The sequence below is a fragment of the Corythoichthys intestinalis genome, chromosome 14 (assembly GCF_030265065.1).
Source record: "Corythoichthys intestinalis isolate RoL2023-P3 chromosome 14, ASM3026506v1, whole genome shotgun sequence".
In the NCBI taxonomy this organism is placed as follows: Eukaryota; Metazoa; Chordata; class Actinopteri; order Syngnathiformes; family Syngnathidae; genus Corythoichthys; species Corythoichthys intestinalis.
The window spans coordinates 44,779,106-44,801,524 of NC_080408.1; the positions used below are offsets into that span (position 1 = coordinate 44,779,106).

At 41.9% G+C, this 22,419-nt stretch overlaps 1 long non-coding RNA gene across 1 annotated transcript; it reads right to left on the reverse strand.

Moving 5' to 3' along the window:
- Positions 1-17,718: 17,718 nt before the first annotated feature.
- LOC130930504 (uncharacterized) lies at positions 17,719-22,203 on the reverse strand. The gene is made up of 3 exons (XR_009067062.1): positions 22,126-22,203; positions 18,034-18,169; positions 17,719-17,873 (listed from the first exon to the last, which is right to left on the reverse strand). It is a non-coding gene; the product is annotated as an uncharacterized LOC130930504 (long non-coding RNA).
- Between the last annotated feature and the right edge of the window lie 216 nt (positions 22,204-22,419).

Here is a 22,419-nt window from a genome sequence, read left to right on the forward strand (position 1 = left end):
CCACCATTTCCAAGGTTACTCTTGGCTAAAACGTCTTGGTTTAAAATCATGCATGGCATGGAAGCTTCCCCTGCTTAAACCAGCACATGTCCAGGCCTGTTTTAAGTTTGCCAATGACCATTTGGATGATCCAGAGGAGCCATTGGAGAAAGTCAGGTGGTCATATGAGATCAAAATGGATCTCTTTGGTCATAATTCCACTCATAGTGTTTAGAGGAAGAAGAATGATGAGTACCACCCCAAGAACACCATCCCTACTGCGAAGCATGGGGGTGGTAGCATCATGCTTTAGGGGTGTTTTTCTGCATATGGGACGAGACGACTTCACTGTATTAAGAAGAGGATGCCCAGGGCCATGTATTGTGATATTTTGGGGAATAACAGTTAGAGCATTGAAAATGGGTTGTGACTGAGTCTTCCAACATGACAATGGCCCAAAGCTGACAGCTGGAATAACCAAAGAGTGGTTACGTAAAGAGCAGATCAAGGTTCTGGAGGGGCCTAGCCACTCTCCATACCTAGACCCAATAGAAAATCTTTGGAGGAAGCTCAAACTCTGTTTCTCAGTGACAATGCAGAAACCTGATTGATTTCGAAAAGATCTGTGTGGAGCAGTAGTGCAAAATCCCTGCTGCGGTCTGTGTAAACCTGGTGAACAGTTTGACCTCTGTAATTGTAATCAAGGGCTACTGTAGCAAACATTAACATTGATTTTCTCAGGTGTTCAAATGCTTATTTACAGCACTATATTACAAATAAATTGTAAAAAACAAACATACACAGTGATTTCTGGATTTTTTTTTAGATCATCTCTCACAGTGGACAAGCACCTACCATGAAAACTTCAAACCAGCCCATCATTTCTACATGGGAGAACTTGCAAAATCGCAGGGTGTTCAAATACTTTTTTCCCTCATTGTATAGTCCTGTCTACTTAAGTCAGTGCTTTTCATTTATTTTCTGTTACGCCCCCCCCAAGAAGACGTATAACCGTAAATGTTTCCCCACCAAGTCTCTGCCGCCACTGTAAATAGTATTTGACTATAAAATTATAAGTACACCTCTGCTTAACATTGTGTCATTTTTTTCGATCGAAGAAGAAAATAACATAGATAACATAGATCAACTTACAATAAAGTACAAACTCTGTGTTTGTTTGTACATCATTGTTTTGTTTGGAACAGAAAAATTTCATAAAATCAATAAATAATAATGAATTCAAATTGATTCTCAAGATTCCCATGAGGAAAAAATGCCAAACAATATGACCGAAAAAACAAAAATGAATAGAACAAAAACGACAGTGTCATTGGACAGAGCGAGTTTTTATTTTTGCTGCTCGCAGTACCAGCTTTTTTGCAATGGTGTGGGGTTTATTTAGTACTGACTTTACTGATATAGCACTGACAAAGTGGGACGATTGTTGGCAATATTCAGCTTGTTTTCACTGAAAAACATTCAAGTGGCTTATCAATGAGATTGGGGTCTAATGTCTTAAGTGACGTCTTAAGTGATTCGGCTTCCCGCTGTCCGCTGCAAAAATTTTTAGACACAGTAAACGGAGTGGTCTTTCCTCGTCTCTCAAGTGGGAAAAGTAAAAAAACGGCGCATTCTCAGCTCTCCGGGGGAGAACCTGAGGTGAGGACAGTTGTCGTGACGCTCCCAAGCCAAACAAGGCGCTTCTCAGGCAGAACCGGAGAAGACACTGGCTCACTGCATGAGCCCGGCCCATGAATGGCGCACAACTCTTCATAATATCTTTGCTTTGTGCTCTTGTTTGGTTCAAAAATACTGCGCAGACTTTGAGAATGAAAGCGCCACTGCCACCCACTGAGTGGATGTGCAAGTACACTTTATTCCAGTACGGCAAAAAAAGAAAAAGTGTGTTCCCCGAGGTCACATGTGCCACTCCCGGCATCGCTCTGCGCCCCCCTGGGGGGATGCGCCCCACTATTTGAGAAGTACTGACTTAAGTGAAGAATGATGACAACATGGCAAGGTGCACCATGTGCAAAAGTGACCCTAGCATTGCTCACTGCGGACTTAATGTTGGTAAAAGACATGTTAAGATAGGCAAAGTTTAACACACCAATGCCTGCATTTTATTTCTATAGGTTCAAGACTGTCATAAATTAAGCAAAACGGAGACTAAATTAATTAAAACTTCACTTTTAGTTAATTCACAATTAGTTTATTAATGAGTAAGGTTGATAAATATCTCCCTGAAATGACTTTTTGGAACTTGAGATGTATACAAATGTGGCCACAAAACCCCTGTGCTTCTGAGTGCAAATGTATAAATCCCAATAATGATTGCCTCATGTTTCAGCGTGTATCAGCCACCCAGGCAGGAACATTCATGCTGTACAATGTATATTTAAAAAAAAAATCCCCTGCAGCTAAGTATGCAATCACTGCTGTGAAATGAATATACAGTGCTGTGATTTTCATATAAACTACTGTAAATAAGGATTTCCATCATACTGCCCGATCATTCATCAGTGTTTGCTCGAGGTGACTGGACAGTGACGGGCGCAGACACCAGCTGGGATATTGCTCCACTGTGTGCACTCTCCGTGTTACAGTGTGCGCGTGTGTCATTTGGTGAAGATAGCTGCAACACACCTGCAAACATGATGAGGCTCGTCTCATCAATTTTCATGAAGCCATGTTGCCTCCAGGCTACGTGCAAGCACACAAAATGAGTCAGGGGGTAAAAGTGTTTTTATCAGTGGTGGGTGTCCATTGAGCAACCGATTTAACCCACCTGGTATGACCAGCACTATCACATTGCAGTTGGAGAAACAATCAATACTTTACAAAAACACATTACAACAGCATGCAACGGTGCCAGGCACATTATCTGGAGCAATTCAGAATCGATATCTAATAAAATGGCAAACAAAAAATGTGTGGGGGGGGAAAGCATGATATGACTGCTTATGGTTATTTAGCATAGAAAACAGGAAAACGTATTGTGTTATCTCATTGACTGACATAAATGGTAATCAGTGTTAATAATGCTGTTAGAGTATAACGGCAATGTTTTTTTCAGTAGTGAGCAGTGTTGTCACATATTATTTAGTAATTATTACTGATTACTAATGACACCTCAAAAATGTAATCCAGTTAAGTAATAATTACTTTTTACCATTTTTTTCTCCCTTTGCCGCCTCACCATAAGAATGACAACAGAAAAATGTAATCACATTTACAGTGGTACCTCGACATACGATTGCTTCGACACACGATTTTTTCGACGTAAAATTTGACTCGCCATTTGTTTCTACATCCGATGACATGCTTGAAATTTGACGATTTGTGACACCGTCGCAGTTTGTTTGCCCGCAAGACTGACGCACGGCGGATTTTCTTGTGAGAGAAATCAACATGGGTTCCAAAAATGTTAGTGCAGGTGGTGGAAAAAGGAAAAATATGAGGCTTATCATTGAAATAAAGATGGAAATGAAAAATATGACCGTGGTGCATGCGTCCGTGAACTGGCTCGACAATACGGCCGTAGATTGTCTACGATCTCGACAGTCCTCCTCCGACCTCTATTCGCCAGTCGTCAAAGGTTAAGGTGACAATTATCATTGTGGTAACATCGCCAAAAATCGCCAGCTTGGTCAGGTTTTTAATAATTTATTTCAGAACCTGTGCAACACAACATGCCTACTGTCCGCTGTAGCTGAACAAAGTCAAAGTCCCTCTCTCACTCTGTCAAGTCAGCCACGCGGTGCGTTCAGTTACACCACGCATAACACATCCGCCACATTAGAACCCGATTCGTGACATTATTTCAGGTATTATTATCATTATTACTATTACTGTATTATTATTCCAATTTGTATTCAATATTTTTTTTGTTTTGCTTTGTGTAATTGCTATTTGCCATAGTACTAGGCTTGCCACCCATCCCTTGAAATACGGAATCGTTCCGTAATTGGGAGTTAAAAGTTGCATTCCGTATTGAACCAATACGGAACACTGTTTATTCCGTATTTCACAATTGTCCCATGGGGCGACCCCGCTGGGAGCCGCGGGCGGCAGTGCGCCCACCCTATGCACGTCTGTCACACACAAACAAACACCTCCTGCGCTCATGAGTGACCACTAAGCGAACAATAATGAACAAAAAGGGCAGGAGATGTTAAAAACAGCAAGATAGTTATCTGTCTGCCCGGTGCTGTCTGCCCTGCACTGCGCTCCGCTTCCGGGTTCGTTGCCTAGTTATGTTGCTCGCTCTGCTCAGTGCACCGCCCGCGTGTTTTCAAAACAAAGATGTCTTCTTCTACAACAGAAGCTCAGGACACCCCACCTCATCCTCTAAAGGGGAAACGTCTCCAAAAAATAGACTGGAGTGGGAAGATAGTAGGCCGATAGAGTCACTGATGATGATTATAAAGCGAACTGCAAGGCAGGCAGGAACATTTTTGCTGTGTCTCACGGAGGTGTAAAACAGCATGCTGCAGGGGACCTCCACAAACGGAATATAAGGAGCATCGCTAGGCTATTTCAGTTGCCACTATGGTTGATTATTTTCAGGAATGTTGATTTTTTTTATTTTTTTGAAACATGCATTTATTATCAATCAATATGGAAGGAATTTATGTACCCATAAAGAACATCTTATTTTGTTACGCTAACTAATGCTCCTCATTTGGAATTATTCCTAATAGATTAACAGCAAATAAACACTGAATAAACAGTCCTACTGTGAATATACAGTATACTATCTATTGATTGATTAATAGTGAATTTGACATCATCCCACTCCTACCCTCTAAATTACTGCAGCTGAGATGACACAGGTATACCACACAGTAAAACGTAGCCAGCCAGAGCTACAATAGTGCTGACTGCGGACACATCCTCAATCAGATTTTTATGTGATTCCAAAATGGTGAAGAAAATGACTTTGGGGAGAACAAAGCAGGACGCACAGTTGAAACAAGTCCTGGGTCCAAAGGCAGTGGGTGATTTGCTCAAGATCTTAACGTCACCCATCCCATTCTCCATACAGACCGATGCCTCGAATAAATAGAGCAGGAAGATGTTTCCCTTGCTGTCCAGTACTTCAGTCCAGAGTCTGGGCTCACCAACAAAATGCTGGACTTTATAGAGAATACAGACGAGTCAGCTGCTGGAATTGTAGGTCTCCTGGAACATTCCCTTAAGAAATTGCCTTGTCAATGGATCACGTGACCGGATTCAGTGCCGACAACACAAATGTTAATTACGATATTCACAACTTCGTTTTCACTAACCTGCAGGAAAAAACAAAACAATCTGCTGCAAGGAAACCGCCATGCCCAAATAGTGCACAATACAGTTTTCTCATCTAAAAATAAATACATTTCTATGCATTTTAGGAGTTTTGGGGTTGCCGCTTTTTTTCACCCGTCAGGCTTTGGGCGCGAGGGAGGCGTCCCTTATTTCTATTACTGAAAGGTGGCAACCCTAAATAGTACCAGCAGCATTTATCAAGGATTTAGTGTTGGTTTTTGGGCTGTGGAAAGAATTAATCGAATTAAAATGTATTCTTATTGTAAAATCCTGCTGGACATATGACCATTTCGATTTAAAAACAAGGTCCTGGAACGAATTAAATTTGTATGTAGCGGTACCACTGTAATTGACTCTCTGATAATTGAATTTAAAGGGGAAGATCAGAATTTTTCACATAAGGCTTAATCTTCAAGTTAGCGGAGGTTTAATTAGTCGATGGAGTTTATTTCAACCACCATTGACTCGAGCGAGCTTAGCCACTCCAGAGCCCTGAAACTAACAATTACTAACAAAATGCATGGAATTTGTTGAAATCAATTCCACTGACTAATTGAACCCCGCTAACTCGAAGATTAAGCCTAATGTCAAAAATTCTGAATTTGGGGTTAAGGTTAACAGCATATCAGTGCCAATGTAAAACAATGCAAATTGACTGCACAATAATCAACAACACACAAATAAATTGCACAGTGCGATAAACAAAAAGGCGGGGGCATGCGCACATGCGCGCGCACAACCCGGATGTAGGCCGTATACACACGAGGTCAATTTGGCAACAAAACGTGGTGGCAATGAAGCACTTTACACTCATTTGGACTAACAACACATCCCAAAGATGCTAAACGAACACGTCACCTCACGGCATATATGTGTAACACGAATATGATGTAAACAATGCTTGCAAACTTGGAGCGATGACTGCCCATCGTTGCAACGGCAAAGCTACGAAATGGCCGCATGTAGGGGGTCCAACCTATCGCTGGAACACTCCAGAATGAAGGAAAAATACTCACATTCATTCATGGACGTACACAGATCAACATTCCCCCGCACATCTCAACACTTGGCTCGAATGTGCACCCGCGCTGGCAGCCTGGCACACGACTTACTCATTCCAAAAACACTTAGCGCGTGTGGTTGGAGACCAAAACAGGAAGTAATTGTGAGTGGTTACCATGGAAACGAACACGTAGCGGGAAGCTTTTTCTAGCATTTTCTATTCAAAATGTTCTTCGTACATGACTACAATATTCTTCGTTCTACATACATTATGAGGCAATAACAAAATAGTAATGCACAGACACTAAGGAAACTAACTTTAATCAGATTACTGGTTTGGAAAAATGAACGTGAAAGATTACTCATTATCGATAGAAAGTACCGTATTTTTCGGACTATAGGTCGCAGTTTTTTTCATAGTTTGCGACTGATGTTGGTAAATGTTGTTATACTTATATACTCAGGAGCTACCTATGTGTGAAATTATTAATACATTATTATGTCATTTCACATGTTATTTTGGTGTTTTGGAGTGACACTGATGTTTTGGTAAACTTGTTAGCATGTTTTTTATTTTATAGTCATCTGAATAACTCTTAATAGCTGTGTTACGTTAACATACCGGCCACGTTCGCATTACGTTGTTCATGCATCATGTAACATTAACATACTGTACACTTATTATGTTTTTCTCCATTGTATTTTTATTTTAAATTGCCTTTCAAGATGACATATCTGTTCTATGTGTTGGATTTTACCAAGTAAATTTACCCCAAAAATGCGACTTATACTCCGGTGCGACTTATATTTTTTCCTCTTTATTGTGCATTTTTGAGCTGGTGTGACTTATACTCAGGTAGGACTTATAGTCCGAAAAATACGGTAATCCGATTACAGTAACGTGTTACTGACAACACTGGTAGTGAGTCATCTAATTCATTACTTATCCCATCTTTGCAACAATATTACCGTTACTGAATATGTGAAGGGGCGCGTTACAACAATTTAGTTGAGTAAAGCGCGAGCTGTCTGATTTTGCATTAAACAGCCTGCCTGCCTGTCCTGGAGAGAGCAGAGTGGGAGGGGGGAGGAGGGCAAAGGGTGGTGACACCGTTGCAAACGCGATGATTGCCTAGGTTAGTGGATCATGCCCTGCTTCACTGCACGCTCTGGCAAACACTTCAAGACAGCGATAATAGCGACGGGCCAGGAAATTTCAAAGGTAGCGTCCTCAAACTTGAATTATTTTCAGTATTTATTATTGTTACTAATTTATTAATCGTTTTAACCGATTAGTTGTTGCAGCCTTAGTTAAGTAGATTTGTTTTCTTAGCGTACTAGTCCCCATGGCATTTCATTGGGGACCACTCCACCCACACTGAAACTCCACTATGAGAGTCACTTCTCAAGTGTACTAATGGAGGACATTGCGTATTCTTGTAATGTTCTGTCTCAGCCCCACTTCACCCGATACACACACTTTGCACTTTTACATCCGTTAGCAGGCTGTCAACTGATAATGGAGACACACTCAATTCATTAAGAGAGCACCTGGACACGCTCAGATCATTAATGGCGCCAACACGGGCAAATAGAGCGCAGATGTGAAGGTGTCGCATCTTATTCGTTGGCAATGGACACGTTACGCTGCGTGTTTCCCCCAATTTCAGTTAATTTGACTTTGGATATAATCTTGCCATGGACTAGACATTAACTCATTGCCTGCCATTGACGGCGATAGACGTACAATCTTTTCAAATGGATTGGACGTCTATTATTGACTGAATTTAAAATCACAGCGGAAGGATGAAAACGACCTCTTCAATGATCGTGTCAATAGCACTGAAATAGTTAAATTTAATTTGATTGGATGCTGGTCAAGGGGGAAAAAAAACAAACAAAAAAAACAGCGCCAACTCATATGGAGTGTGCCTGTGGGGATTTTTTGTTCATTTATGAAGTCGCTATTATTGGACCTGAGACAAAATGGGAAATGTACAACATGCGCTTCCCATGGAAATCTCGCACTATTTATATTGCATTGGTCCGCATCATGGTGGGCGTAGCTTTTAAAAAGAAACACAGAAGCAATGAATGGAAAACTAAATCTGCCTGTGCCAAAAATGTATTTCAGATTACTGGCACACTGTTTGTATCAGGGAAAAATGATTACAATAGTAACAACCTTCCATAAATAGTAATCTAAATGCCCTCCTTTTCCTGCCTAGAGGCACAACTTGACTTGGATCTTAAAAATAAAAAAATCTAAAAAAGAAAATGGTACTGATATCACGAATGTGACAAAGCCCGTACAAGGAAAGGCCTCTCAGGAAAAGCCGCTGTTGTTAGTGAGGTGGCACAAGAGTGTCAGAATCTCAGTTTCTTCGGGGACAGCATTTTTATGATATGCTGTTTTGTCTGTCTTTAACTGAAGTAAAGTTTGAAACCAGAAAGTTAACTCTTGAGCCTCTCGCAAACACTATTTGAAGCATGAATGCACATCATTATTAGCAAAACATTGTTTGCCAGGCTTATTAAAGGTGACACATGATGAAAAATTGAATATGTTAATTGCTTGTATACAAATAAGACTGAAGTGCTTGCCCACCCACCAAGTGTGAAATTAACAGTGTTGGATGAAGTACTCTTTTTTTTTTTTTTTTTTTTTTTTTTTTTTTACTGACGAAAAATACAGCTCCAGGGGCAAGAAAAATACTTATGTACAAAAATACTTGCTTTTAAAATTTACTTTACGAGAAAAAGTAAAAGTGTTTTCTCCCGATATAAAAATATGTTATATACAAGGGTAAAAGTGGCTAGAATTTCTTGCCGGAACTCCCTGATATAAAGGTCGCCGCGCAGCCAGAATTTGTATTTATTTATTTATTTAATATATTTTTGAAGGGGGTGGGGTCAAACCTCGTAAAACCACCGAAATGCAAAGAAAACTGCTTTGGCACAGTCATACCTATAACCAGTGTTGTTAATCTTACTTTTAAAAAGTAGTTAGTTACAGTTACAAATGACTTCTCCCAAAAAGTAATTGAGTTAGTAACTAAGTTACCTCATCGCAAGAGTAATTAGTTACATTATTTTTCATGTTCTACTACATTACATTATACATTCTATAACAGCTTTCACATAAAAGATGTTGATATTAAATGCTTGAAGAACAAAAACATTATATAGTACAGTATTTTAGAACATTTTATTTATTTGGATCAAATATACTGTATTAGTCTGTTAAAAAAACAGAAATGTGAATGGACCAGTGCAAATCTCTGAAGCTGGTAGGTCACACTTTTGAAATTTTTTTTTTTTTTAAATTCCACCTTTAAAACAGTATAACGTTATAGAAACTTTATCTTACAAATGTTGTGAGAAAAAAAGCCTTTTTGTTTTTCCTGTTGTACTGAACCAAACCGAACTGTGACCCCTGTACTGAGGTATGTACTGAACAGTTACTTGTATCGTCACAGTCCTAATATACTAGTTCCATAATTTTCAGACTATAAACCGCTACTTTTTTCCCTCATTTTGAATCCTGCGGCTTATGGTCCAATGCGTCTTATTTGTTGATTTATTTGGGTTAATAGGTAACACTTGATTTGACAGCGGCGTCATAAGACTGCTATAAGACCATCGTAATTATGAGATGACATTATCATGGGCAGTATTGAATGGTCATGACGGATGTCATTAAATGTCATCCGACAAATTATGTCATTAACTTCATTTATGTCCAGCTCGGATCATTCACATTCACTCAAAAGGGAGATAATTTGCCGAATGACACAACACCAGTTCCTCCTTCCATCAGATCGAGTACTAGCAGTTAAAGAAGTGGAATAAGCCTGTAAATTGGGAGCAAACCAGTCCAAAACCTGGCAAGTGATTTTTTTTTTTGTAATTAAAAAAAATATATATTGTATTGTAGTGTCTACTTGGTGATGATAATGTGCAGTGTTCTCAACAGTGTTTTTCAACATTTTCTTAATCACGGCACATTTTTACATTGGAAAAAATCTCGCGGCACGCCACAAACCAAAAATGTTCCAAAATTACGTTCTGTACTGTATTTTTAATTATAAAATAATTTCTCAATATTTATACTTACTCAGAGTGAAACTTGAGCCTATTTAGATGAACACAAAGCCGATATCCTGGCAGGAATTGAAGAAACGCACACACGAAGATCTTCTTCAAAAGCCCTCAGTCTCTCTCTGTTTTAATGTTTTATAGCAGTTAGGTTTGCAAAGCTCAGAATGATCAGACAGGGGGACTTTAGCAATGTCTTTAACCTAATCAGGGCAGAGCATCTCATTGACAATGGCTTTGCAGGCAGGTAGTATTAATGTCTCTGCCACAGTGTGGGACTTTTTGGTTTTTAGCAACAAGTTCAGCACCAAGGCTTTAAGGGCTTTCTCATTTACCTTGTAGTTTTTCTGTGTTGTCACGAAGGCCAACATAATAGCCCACTGACTTGTTTTGAAGCAACGGAGGTTTCGTTTGGAGATGAAGTTCAAGCTTGCTTGGCACTAATGCGCTGTTGGATAGCTGCTCGTGTTGCGTTTATAGACTGCTCGGATTTCTAGCCATCAGCTACCTTGCTGTCCTCGACAATGTGTTGGGGAGGATTGACCGTCATCACATATGGATAAAATGGAAAATACACTTTGGTGTATACAGACACTTGACGAGTCTAATCATGACGAGTCTAATTAAATGATGTACAGTAGACGTGCTGGGCTCCACATTGTCGCGGACAGCAAGGTGGCTGATGGCTAGAAATCAGAGCAGTTCTTGAACACTACACAAGTGATATCTCGCTCATCTACACATGAGCGAAACTGAAACATTCTACCTACTCCTTCCATCCTGCTGCATCTCTGCCTGACGACGGGAAAAAAAATGCGATATTGAATAATTTAAATACTGGTACTTTCTCTCACGTGGCACACCGATTGAAAAACACTGCCTTATTTTCAATGAATTGTATCCACCTGGACGACACCAACTGTGTGTTGCCCGAGAGTTAAATTCTAATGCTAATGCTAATTAGAATGCGAATGTTATGCTAACACTCCAAGCCACCTAGCTAATCATCATCGCTGTGACGGCCCCTGGCCGTTTAATGGTTAATTTTTTGAGATTCTTCCAGTCAGCTGATCGTCGCCTCCACCAGCTGGCTGCTTCCCCTCCCACTATGACGACAGCTGATCGACGCAGGACGGACCGACGACGTCACCGCCGCTGATTGGCCACGGAAAAAGGCGCCAAGCCTCTTAAACCTGCTGCTGTCAACGTTCTAGGAGGTCGCAATTTGGCAGCATTCTGTCGCGTTCCTCCTCGCTAGCTGTTTGCTCGCCATTCACGCTCGTTTGCATTTTGATCGCTAGTTTGATACACTCCCGCTTTTCGGTGAGGTCTTTTGTGTTTATTCATTATTGGATCGTTTTTGTTCACCACTGTCAATAAGAGCACTGAAGCAAATAAGGGTAAGTCGCCATTTCTGTTCAGCCCGTTTTCTCCTGTTTTGTATAGAGTAGGAAGTTAGGTTAGACGCTGTCTTTTCTTTGTTCCTTTTACGTGGTCAGGGTTTAGTTAGCGGGTGGGGTTTAAGTGTAGTTCCTTTTGTTTGTTGTTTTGGCCTGGGCTTACCCTGAAGTCAGGCTTCATCGGGATTCTGTATATATTCATTGCGAGTTTGATTGTTCTTTAAATAAATTTGTGTCCACTTGTACATTTGTGTGGCTTGTTTTATGTTACGCCCTTCGCGAGCCGTCTTTGGCACGTAACATAAAATTGGGGGCTCGTCCAGGAGTCGGACCCGGTACCTCTCGCAGTGATCGTTACCCGTGCACTTTTGGCCGTGGTGTTTTGTGTTCTTTTCGTTTGGGTCATTTTTGGACCTCTCGCAGTGATCGTTACCCGTGCTCTTTTGGCCGTGGTGTTTTGTGTTCGCTTTTTGTTTATTTTTGACCTCGCAGTGTGCGATACCCGTGCTCGTTTGGCCGTGGTATTTTTTGATGTTGTTCGCTTCACGTTTCATACTCAGCTTCCACAGTATTATGTTCGACGCATTTGACATGGACGAGTTTGCGCGTTTTCCGTCCATCGAGAAATAAGATCGCTGCAGTAAAGCCGACCTACTGTTGGTAGCAAGCTTATTTGACGTTCCTGTACCATTAAACGCGCGTAAGAAAGAAATAAAGGCCTGTTTGTCGGAGCGTCTAGTGCACATGGGTGTGGCTACGCCTGTTGAGGGGGACGTTGGCGAGGCAGCTGCCGGCTCACGATCCCAAGCGGGCGCGGATGACTCCGCCGCAGCCCCGCCGCCAGCCGCCTAGTGACGGGCTCTGTCGTTCACTTGAGTAAACGAATCCATTCCGGTTCGTTCAGTAAAAAGATTCGTTCAAACAAATCGTTCAACGAATCGTTCGCCCCCCTCATATCCCTCCCCGCCCAAATGAATCGTTCGGTTAGTGAACGGGAAGTGACGTTGCCGAACGAATCACCAAAGACCGCTTCGCAGTATAACTGAACGGGAAGTGACATTGCTTGGTCCCTCCCTCTCTTGCACACATTGACCACTCGTCGTAGTTTCAGAAATGAGTGACAGGCGATATCATTTTGCTTTCACAGACAGCCTCGTCTCCCTCCCGCTGCTGCAAAAGCAAGGGAGAACTTCCGCGTCGTCTGTCCTAGATCAATGGGATCAAAGTCATGGCTCGTGCTCGCATTTCGATTTAGGACACGGTTAAACATGTTCCTTTTGTGGGGGGAGTGGGGGTTTGGGGTCGGGGGCGCACGGACTTTCTTTAGCATGATCTTGATCACATATACAATGCTGCTGCTACCAGCCAACGCAGCATGCTTGCTGTCACGAAAATAAAAATAAATCGAAAGTTTAATTTCTAAATATGGAACGACCAACACATCATATTTACCTCTCGCTCTGTTGTATTTTAGTTTTTATGCTCATCACTATTATTTTTGGTCACTATTGTTAAAACTAAAGTGTAAATAGCTAGTTGTCAAATGTGCTGCTCTGAAATAAAAACAATACTACATTTTGATATTTGACAGTTTAATTGCAAATCAGTATTAAGATGATCGTATTGAATTTTTGCACTGGTATTAACAAATTAAATAATCTGGTCAGCTCCCCTGTCGTCCCCTCATCTCAGATCGTCAAATGCTGACGAGAAATAATTGTTTGCGCTTTACGAAGTTGCCTTTCTACTGTCATTAGTCTGTTAAGAAAAATGTAGACATATTGCGACATCTCCCGTGTCCGCGTGCGTTGGTTTTGGGCGCTTGAGTAGCACATGATGGACGGATGGACATAATTTGTCAAACCAACCAACACCCGACACGCTCTGACACGTAAAAAAAAAAAAACAGTCGGAAAAAATTGACATGTATACACAGATTCATTGAAAATCAGTATTATGGTGATCATACTAAATATTCTTTTTTTCTGTGCAAATATGTGGTAAATATCGCTGCCATGAAGCCTCCATACAATGACAGTTCTCTCCCCCCGCACTGCCGTCACGCGACCGCAGCTTAGCTTTTGCTTGCCTCGTAGCTACCCGCGAAAGTGTTTTAAACTACTGTAAATTTGATAGTATGTCATTATATGTAGTCCCGAGTCTGTTGAGAAACGTAGTACACTAAACCATGCTCGCTAGGTTTGTGTGGTGTTTTTGTCTGTTTGAGCAGCATTTGATAGGCTCCACATTAACAAATATGTGACAAAGTCATTTCCTTTCATTTTTTTACTCGTTCACCGCATTACTGCAAAGTCAAGTTAGCAGCAAGCTAGGTCAGGAACCGGAGGACCAAGTCACTGAACGGGAAGTGACGTAACTCAGTCTTACCCTCCTGCCTGCACGCTGGCTGCTTATTGGCTACACGTGGAAATGAGTGACAGACGCCCTGATTCTGTTTCCGCTCCCCACCCTGCCCGCGATGAAGCTGGCGTCTGATTGGTCGTGTGCGATGTCAGAAGACGCTGCCGCTTGCTCAACGCCCTCCCACGCAGCGAACAAGCCCCAACTTCATAGAACGAATCAGTGCAGATGGTGATTAGTTCGGTCTCGTTCACCCAAACAATTCGTTCAAAAAGAACGAATCGGTCGCGACCGATACAACACTACAGCCGCCGATCCGGCGGCGTTACTCCAGGCAGGGGTGCCCGGGGGAGACTTACAGCTGGCCCTTCGACTTCGTGAGGTGGAGCTCCAGATGAAGACCAGGGAGGTTGAGCTTATGCACCTACGCATCAGGGCCTTGGAGCTGGAGCGAACCCCATCCACGTCCACCCCCTTAGCCCCGCATGCACCCATGACGCAGCACAACCCATTTGACGCCAGTAAGTACATTGCTCTGGTTCCTACGTTTCGCGAGAGTGAGGTCGACTCGTAATTTAACGCCTTTGAGCGCATCGCCTCAGCTCTCGCTTGGCCGAAAAATTTGTGGAGCATTTTGCTCCAGTGTAAATTGGTAGGAAAGGCGCAGGAGGTGTGTTCGTGTCTCTCCATGGACGAAAGCATGGACTATGACACTGTGAAAGCTGCGATATTAAAGGCATATGAACTTGTCCCTGAAGCATACCGCCAGAAATTTCGGGAGTGTAAAAAGACGCCTACTCAAACTTATGTTGAATTCGCTCGTGAGAAGGCAGTACTGTTAGATCGTTGGTGTATGGCGAGCACAGTTTCCACATTTGAGCAGCTGCGCGAACTATTCCTCCTTGAGGAACTCAAATCGTGTCTGTCCGAAAATTTAGTCATGTATTTAAATGAACAAAAGGTAGATTCCGTGTCGAAGGCTGCCGTTATGGCCGATGAATTTGTTTTAACTCATAGGGGTGTGTGGTCTGCTGATCGCCACGATAGAGTTTCGGTTAACTCCACGTTAAAAAGACAAAACGTGCCGCCTAGTGGTTCGTCGCGGCCTAGTTCGGTGTCTCATTTTAATGGGGAGAGTTTTTACTGTCACCTAAGAGGTCATAGAATTGCTGCCTGCCCTGTCCTCAAAAGGAAAGAGCAACGGCGGACCCCTAGTCCGCCCAAAACCATCGGTTGCGTCCAACACACCTCTGCACTGTCCAGTCTAGCAGCAGAGGGGGTAAATATTGATAAAATAAAGGATTCGTATAGGCCATTCACTTTTGAAGGCCAAGTATCACTATTAGCTGATGGCAGTAACTCTGTGCCGGTAAAAATTCTGCGTGACACTGGTGCAAGCCAGTCCTTCGTCTTAGCCTCTGTTTTACCTTTTTCGGCTGTCTCGTCGTGCAAAACAGACACTTTAGTTATAGGTGTTGGAATGGTTCCATTTCGGGCGACATTGAATGAATTATATTTGAACTGCCCACTCGTCGTCGGCCCGGTGAAGGTCGCCGTGCGTAAACAATTACCTGTTAACGGTGTTCATCTAATATTGGGGAATGATCTTGTGGGAGAAAAGGTTTTCCCAATTCCGGATGTAAGCGATGACCCTATATGCGAGTTAGTACTGTCGCCAACAGCACCTAAAGTGCCTACCAAAAAAGTAGATAGGCTGCTACCACCTGTAGCTGAATTGAAATTTGATGGGGGCCATGCTAAGTTGATAAGGGCCCAACAATGTGAACAAAGTAAATATTCGTGTGTGAAAGCTGCCCTGTCATGGCCTGACAGTTCGCCAAATTTAGAAAACCAGGTCGTAGTTGGTGACGTGGGGTGGGACTCTGTGGGGCCACGAAATCCTGCTAATGCTAATGTGCGCGCCCACTCGACTAACAGACCCTTTCGTTATTCGCCCTCCAAAATTTGGAAGTATACGTGGGGTCGAACCCGCTACCGCTGACTATTTCAGTTATAAAAGGGTATAGGTTTGTTTTTAAGGTGGGGGGTGTGACGGCCCCTGGCCGTTTAATGGTTAATTTTTTGAGATTCTTCCAGTCAGCTGATCGTCGCCTCCACCAGCTGGCTGCTTCCCCTCCCACTATGACGACAGCTGATCGACGCAGGACGGACCGACGACGTCACCGCCGCTGATTGGCCCTGAAAAAGGCGCCAAGCTTCTTAAACCTGCCGCTGTCAACGTTCTAGGAGGTCGCAATTTGGCAGCATTCTGTCGCGTTCCTCCTCGCTAGCTGTTTGCTCGCCATTCACGCTCGTTTGCATTTTGATCGCTAGTTTGATACACTCCCGCTTTTTCGGTGAGGTCTTTTGTGTTTATTCATTATTGGATCGTTTTTGTTCACCACTGTAAATAAGAGCACTGAAGAAAGTAAGGGTAAGTCGCCATTTCTGTTCAGCCCGTTTTCTCCTGTTTTGTATAGAGTAGGAAGTTAGGTTAGACGCTGTCTTTTCTTTGTTCCTTTTACGTGATCAGGGTTTAGTTAGCGGGTGGGGTTTAAGTGTGTTCCTTTTGTTTGTTGTTTTGGCCTGGGCTTACCCTGAAGTCACGCTTCGTCGGCATTCTGTATATATTCATTGCGAGTTTGATTGTTCTGTAAATAAATTTGTGTCCACTCGTACATTTGTGTGGCTTGTTTTATGTTACGCCCTTCGCGAGCCGTCTTTGGCACGTAACAATCGCGTTTGCAATGGCATCACCACCCACATCCCCCTTACCCCTCCCGCTCTGCTCTCTCCAGGGCAGGCAGGAAGGTGGATGTGTGACAAAACAAACAACTTGCGCTTCATTCAACCAAATTGTAGTAACGCGGCTCTTCATATCCTCAGTAACGCTAACTGCCTTGCAAAGATGGGAAAAATAATTAATTATATTACTCACTTCTGAAAAAAAAATGACACCGGTAGAAACGTTGTTATACTCTATCGCCATTATTAACAACACTGCCTATAACACACAATGCCTATAACACACAATAAAACGACAGGCCTTACATATGCGTTAGGCTACTGCATTACACTTGCTGTAACCCGAGTGTAATAAAGCATACCTGAGAAACGTATTTTCATTCAAAATATAATTATTTTCAGATAACATAAACATTATATGCTTTACTGAATATCCTGGTACTCTCAAATGCAGACTGCTGAATTCTGGCATTGAAATTGAGCAGTCCGTCTTGATTTGCAGTCTCAATTATTTTTATTGCTTCTTTATGTGCTGTGGAGTCCCTGTCTTCCTACATTTTTTTGCAAAATGAATGAAGTTGGGCCTTCCTCGATTTACCTTTGGGGCCTATTTTTGCCTAAACCCACTGTACAGCAATACTAATCCCCTTGGATGCTTGGAGACCCAGTTGCTTCAGGTTATGACAGGAGGTGCAGCCGATATACCCATTTTGAGAATATAGCCATTCTTTTTTTTGTCTGAACTCTTCATATTGCTCTTTTTTTCAACACAGATGTGTAGGCAGTATGGCTAGCAGCATTATCTTTACCTGCATGTGTTTCAGAGGGTCCTGCTGTTTCTTCGAGCAGAGTCTCTGGCTCCTCCTCACCCTGCTGTGAGTCTGGGCTACCTTCATCATCCCTGGGTGTTCTTTTGCAAACGTTATTTGCATCATCCTTTTCATCAACCTCTTCAACTCTCTCCTTTCTCTTGAATATCTAATAAAAACAGGATAACGCAATGGAAATTTTGTCACATTGTTTCCAAAGATTGAACAACTTAAAGTACCTCTCTTGTTTGCCTTTTTTTTTTTTTTTTTTTTTTTTGGGCACACATGTGCATTATAATCAATCAGAGCTAACTATTCAAGCTGCTCACGTGTCAGTCTCTTAGCCAGTTGAACAAGTAAATCCAGGGTGGTTGCTCTCTGCTGAGTGTATGTGGAAATCGACACGCCTCGTTATATACACTGAGAGAGATGGAGCCGCTGGGGAGAGATACTTGGAACAAATACCTGTACATGAAAAACATCAGTGAAAACGGATTACGTTACACAAGCACTTCATTAGGCTTGTTGTTAACACTTGTGTATGTAAATCTGACGTTAGTGGATCGTTTTCTTTGAGGTGCGTGTATGGCAACTGGCAGGTTTTTTAAATATGATGTTTGGAAACTTGCGGTCATATTTTCAGGATTCTGGACAGTTCCGGCCCCGAATCTTTTACTGGAAGAGTGTTCCGGACCGTTCCGGCCCACTCTCGGAACGGAATATATAAAACACAGACAAGACTGAAAAAGCAGTTTCTGCTCTTGCACTCCTCTTTATAAGAAACTGCTGAATTTTAAGTCAAACAACTGTTGTGTTTGATAGAATAATATGTCTATATGCTGTCTTAGCAGATTCATGGCGCATTAAGCCCCCAAACTATTTTAATTTGTCCGTTTTACCCTGGAAACCCCCGTTTACAGAGGTCGCGCAACCGCTTTTGTTACAACCCAGCCATAAAACGAAGGTAATTAATTATATTTATTATTCAAAATTTCTGTCATTTTTAGCTTAGAATCATTAATAGATGTCTAATATTTCATTAAAAAAAAAAAAAAACGACTTTAAAAAAATGATTCACTCATATATTTGAAACTTTTAAACAAATTGTGACAATGAAAAAAGTGGTGTCTGTAAAAAGTCACGGATATATACCTCATAACTATCGCTTCATTGGACATTTTTTTTTTTTCCGTCGAATTTTCTCCGATAAGTTAGATGACAAATAATCGATCCAGACAAAGAAAAATTGAAAACAAACGTTTAAAAGGGTGAATATATGAAAAAGAAAATCTCAACCACTCCTTGATGTCTGCGATTTCTGCATCGCGACCCTTGTTTTATTACCATGTTTCACCCATAAAATCCCCTAAAAATCCAGCTGTGGCCATTCACAGCTATGTCTTGACACTCAGTGATACATGCAACATGGAGTTTTTGGATCAAAACAGGGTAAGTACGTGATAATATCTCGTTAAAGTCATGGCGTCTGTAATTCTGCTCTCGCCTCCAGATAGTGTTTTGCTGTTTAAATTTTTCTTTCTGTAAATGTCCTCCTGTTCAAAATTTCTCTTCCCCCAGAAACTTGAGATTCTAAGCTTTTCAGTGATGTCTCATTAATGCATATCGGACAATTTTGAAATTTGGCCAAATTGGGTGTCTCAGAGCAGAGCTTGAAGTCACCTGAGTGTTTTCCGCCATATACAGTATATATATATATATATATATATATATATATATATATATATATATATATATATATATATATATATATATATATATATATATATATACATACATATATGTATATATCAGGGGTCGCGTTAACCGAATATTTTCCGTCGTTGACCGGTTTTTTAAAACGGTGACGGAAAAAACTGAAGTCCATCCGTCATTTTGACAGGTTGCAATTCACACCCACAGGGTGGCAAGTGAGCATATTAATTAGCTATTGTCTCTCTTGATGCATGACGTCGTTGGCCTTACTCGGAAAAATGTTAAGGCAACTCATCACGAGCAACGTCACTCTTGCGCGCCGAAAGTCGTCTCTAGAACAACACGGATGGCGAACGGGAGGGCCGAGAATATGTTCCAATCCGCGGTAAATTCAGTTTTAAATAAGCTAAAACACAACGCGTCATTGACAAGTCTGTCTCTCACTAGCCATGTTGAATAAACTCAGTTCTCCTCGTATGTTTACTTCCGCGCGCAAGTCCCTCGTCCTGCCCTTGTTGCTTTGCTAGCGGCACGTCTGCCCGTCGCTGATTGGTGAACTCCGCTGTCTGTTTGCCTCTTGTTAAGTGTAGAAAAGGCTACAAAGTTATGTGATTGTTTGCTTAAGATGTTCACAGTTGCTCGTTCAATGCCTTCAGCATCATTTGATTCCCACATTTGGCTGACGTAGATAGGTGAAAAGTTGGATTGCGCATGCACCGTACCAAAATGCGGATGTCAATTAGAGACGGGATCTGTCGTTCACTTGAGTAAACGAATCCATTCCGGTTCGTTCAGTAAAAAGATTCGTTCAAACAAATCGTTCAACGAATCGTTCGCCCCCCTCATCTCCCTCCCCGCCCAAACGTATCGTTCGGTTACTGAACGGGAAGTGACGTTGCCGAACGAATCACCAAAGACCGCTTCGCAGTGTAACTGAACGGGAAGTGACATTGCTTGGTCCCTCCCTCTCTTGCACACAGGCACCACTCATCGTAGTTTCAGAAATGAGTGACAGGCGGTATCATTCTGCTTTCACAGACAGCCTCGTCTCCCTCCTGCTGCTGCAAAAGCGAGGGAGAACTTTCGCGTCGTCTGTCCTAGTTCTATGGGCTCAAAGTCATGGCTCGTGCTTGCATTTCGATTCAGGACACGGTTAAACATTTTCCTTTTGTGGGGGGAGTGGGGGTTTGGGGTCGGGGGCACACGGACTTTCTTTAGCATGATCTTGATCACATATGCTACCAGCCAACGCAGCATGCGTGCTGTCCCGTAAATAAAAATAAATCGAAAGTTTAATTTCTAAATATGGAACGACCAACACATCATATTTACCTCTCGCTCTGTTGTATTTTTGTTTTTATGCTCATCACTATTATTTTAGGTCACTATTGTTAAAACTGAAGTGTAAATAGCTAGTTGTCAAATGTGCTGCTCTGAAATAAAAACAATACTACATTTTGATATTCGACAGTTTAATTGCAAATCAGTATTAAGATGATCGTATTGAATTTTTGCACTGGTATTAACAAATAAAATAATCCTGTCGCCCCCTCATCTCAGATTGTCAAATGCTGACGAGAAATAATTGTTTGCTCTTTACGATGTTGCCTTTCTACTCTCATTAGTCTGTTAAGAAAAATGTAGACATATTGCAACATCTCCCGTGTCCGCGTGCGTTGTTTTTGAGTAGCACATGATGGACGGATGGACATAATTTGTCAAATCAACACCCGACAAGCTGACACGAAAAAAAAAAAAAAATAAAACAGTCGGAAAAAATTGACATGTATATACAGTTTCATTGCAAATCAGTATTATGGTGATAATACTAAATATTTTTTCTGTGCGCATATGAGGTAAATAACGCTGCCATGAAGCCTCCATATAGTGACAATTCTCTGCCCCCTTCACTGCCGTGAGTGCCGTCACGCGACCGCAGCTCACTTTTGCTTGCCTCGTAGCTACCCGTGTTTTTTTATTTATTTATTTTTAGCTACCCGTGTTTTAACTACTGCAAATTTGATAGTATGTTGTCAGTCATAGGTAGTCCCAAGTCTGTTGAGAAAAGTAGTACACTAAACCATGCTCGCTAGATTTGTGTGGTGTTTTGTCTGTTTGAGCAGCATTTGATAGGCTCCACGTTAACAAATATGTGACAAAGTCATTTCCTTTAATTTTATGACTCGTTCACCGCATGGTCATTACTGGAAAGTCAAGTTAGCAGCAAGCTAGGTCAGGCACCGGAGGACCGAATCACTGAACGGGAAGTGACAAAACTCAGTCTTTCCCCCCTGCCTGCACGCTGGCTGCTTATTGGCCACACGTGGAAATGAGTGACAGACGCCTTGATTCTGTTTCCGCTCCCTCCCCTGCCCGCGATGAGGCTGGCGTCTGATTGGTCGTGTGCGATGTCAGAAGACGCTGCCACTTGCTCAACGCCCTCCCACGCAGCGAACAAGCGCCACCAACTTCATAGAACGAATCAGTGCAGATGGTGATTAGTTCGGTCTCGTTCACCCAAACAATTCGTTCAAAAAGACCGAATCCTTCGCGACCGATACAACACTAATGTCAATAGAAAGTAAGTCACGGGTGGATGCACGACATGAGCGTGCGTCTAATTGTGTGTTTGTTCATTGCTGTGCGTAAATGCAAAGTGAGTATCACAAGCAGCATTCATATTTACGTAGACAATTTGTTATGATTACCTTTTGCTGTTGTTATGATAGTTCGTCCGATTGTTTTGCGTGGTAGTCTGTTAGCGTGTTGCTATGCTGCGATTCTAAAATGGCGACAAGTTGCGGCATTGCGCACCGGAAGTAGAGTGAATCCGCCTTCACAATAAGTGCCCGAAACCGGAAATGCTTAGCTGGAGCGTAGAAAATAGTTCAAGCTTAACTTCGAATATTCCATCTACATGTTTAAATGTAATTAAGTTGAATTTAAGCAATGTATATTTATTTATTGTTTCTTTTCATGTCTTTTGTACAGATAAACCACAC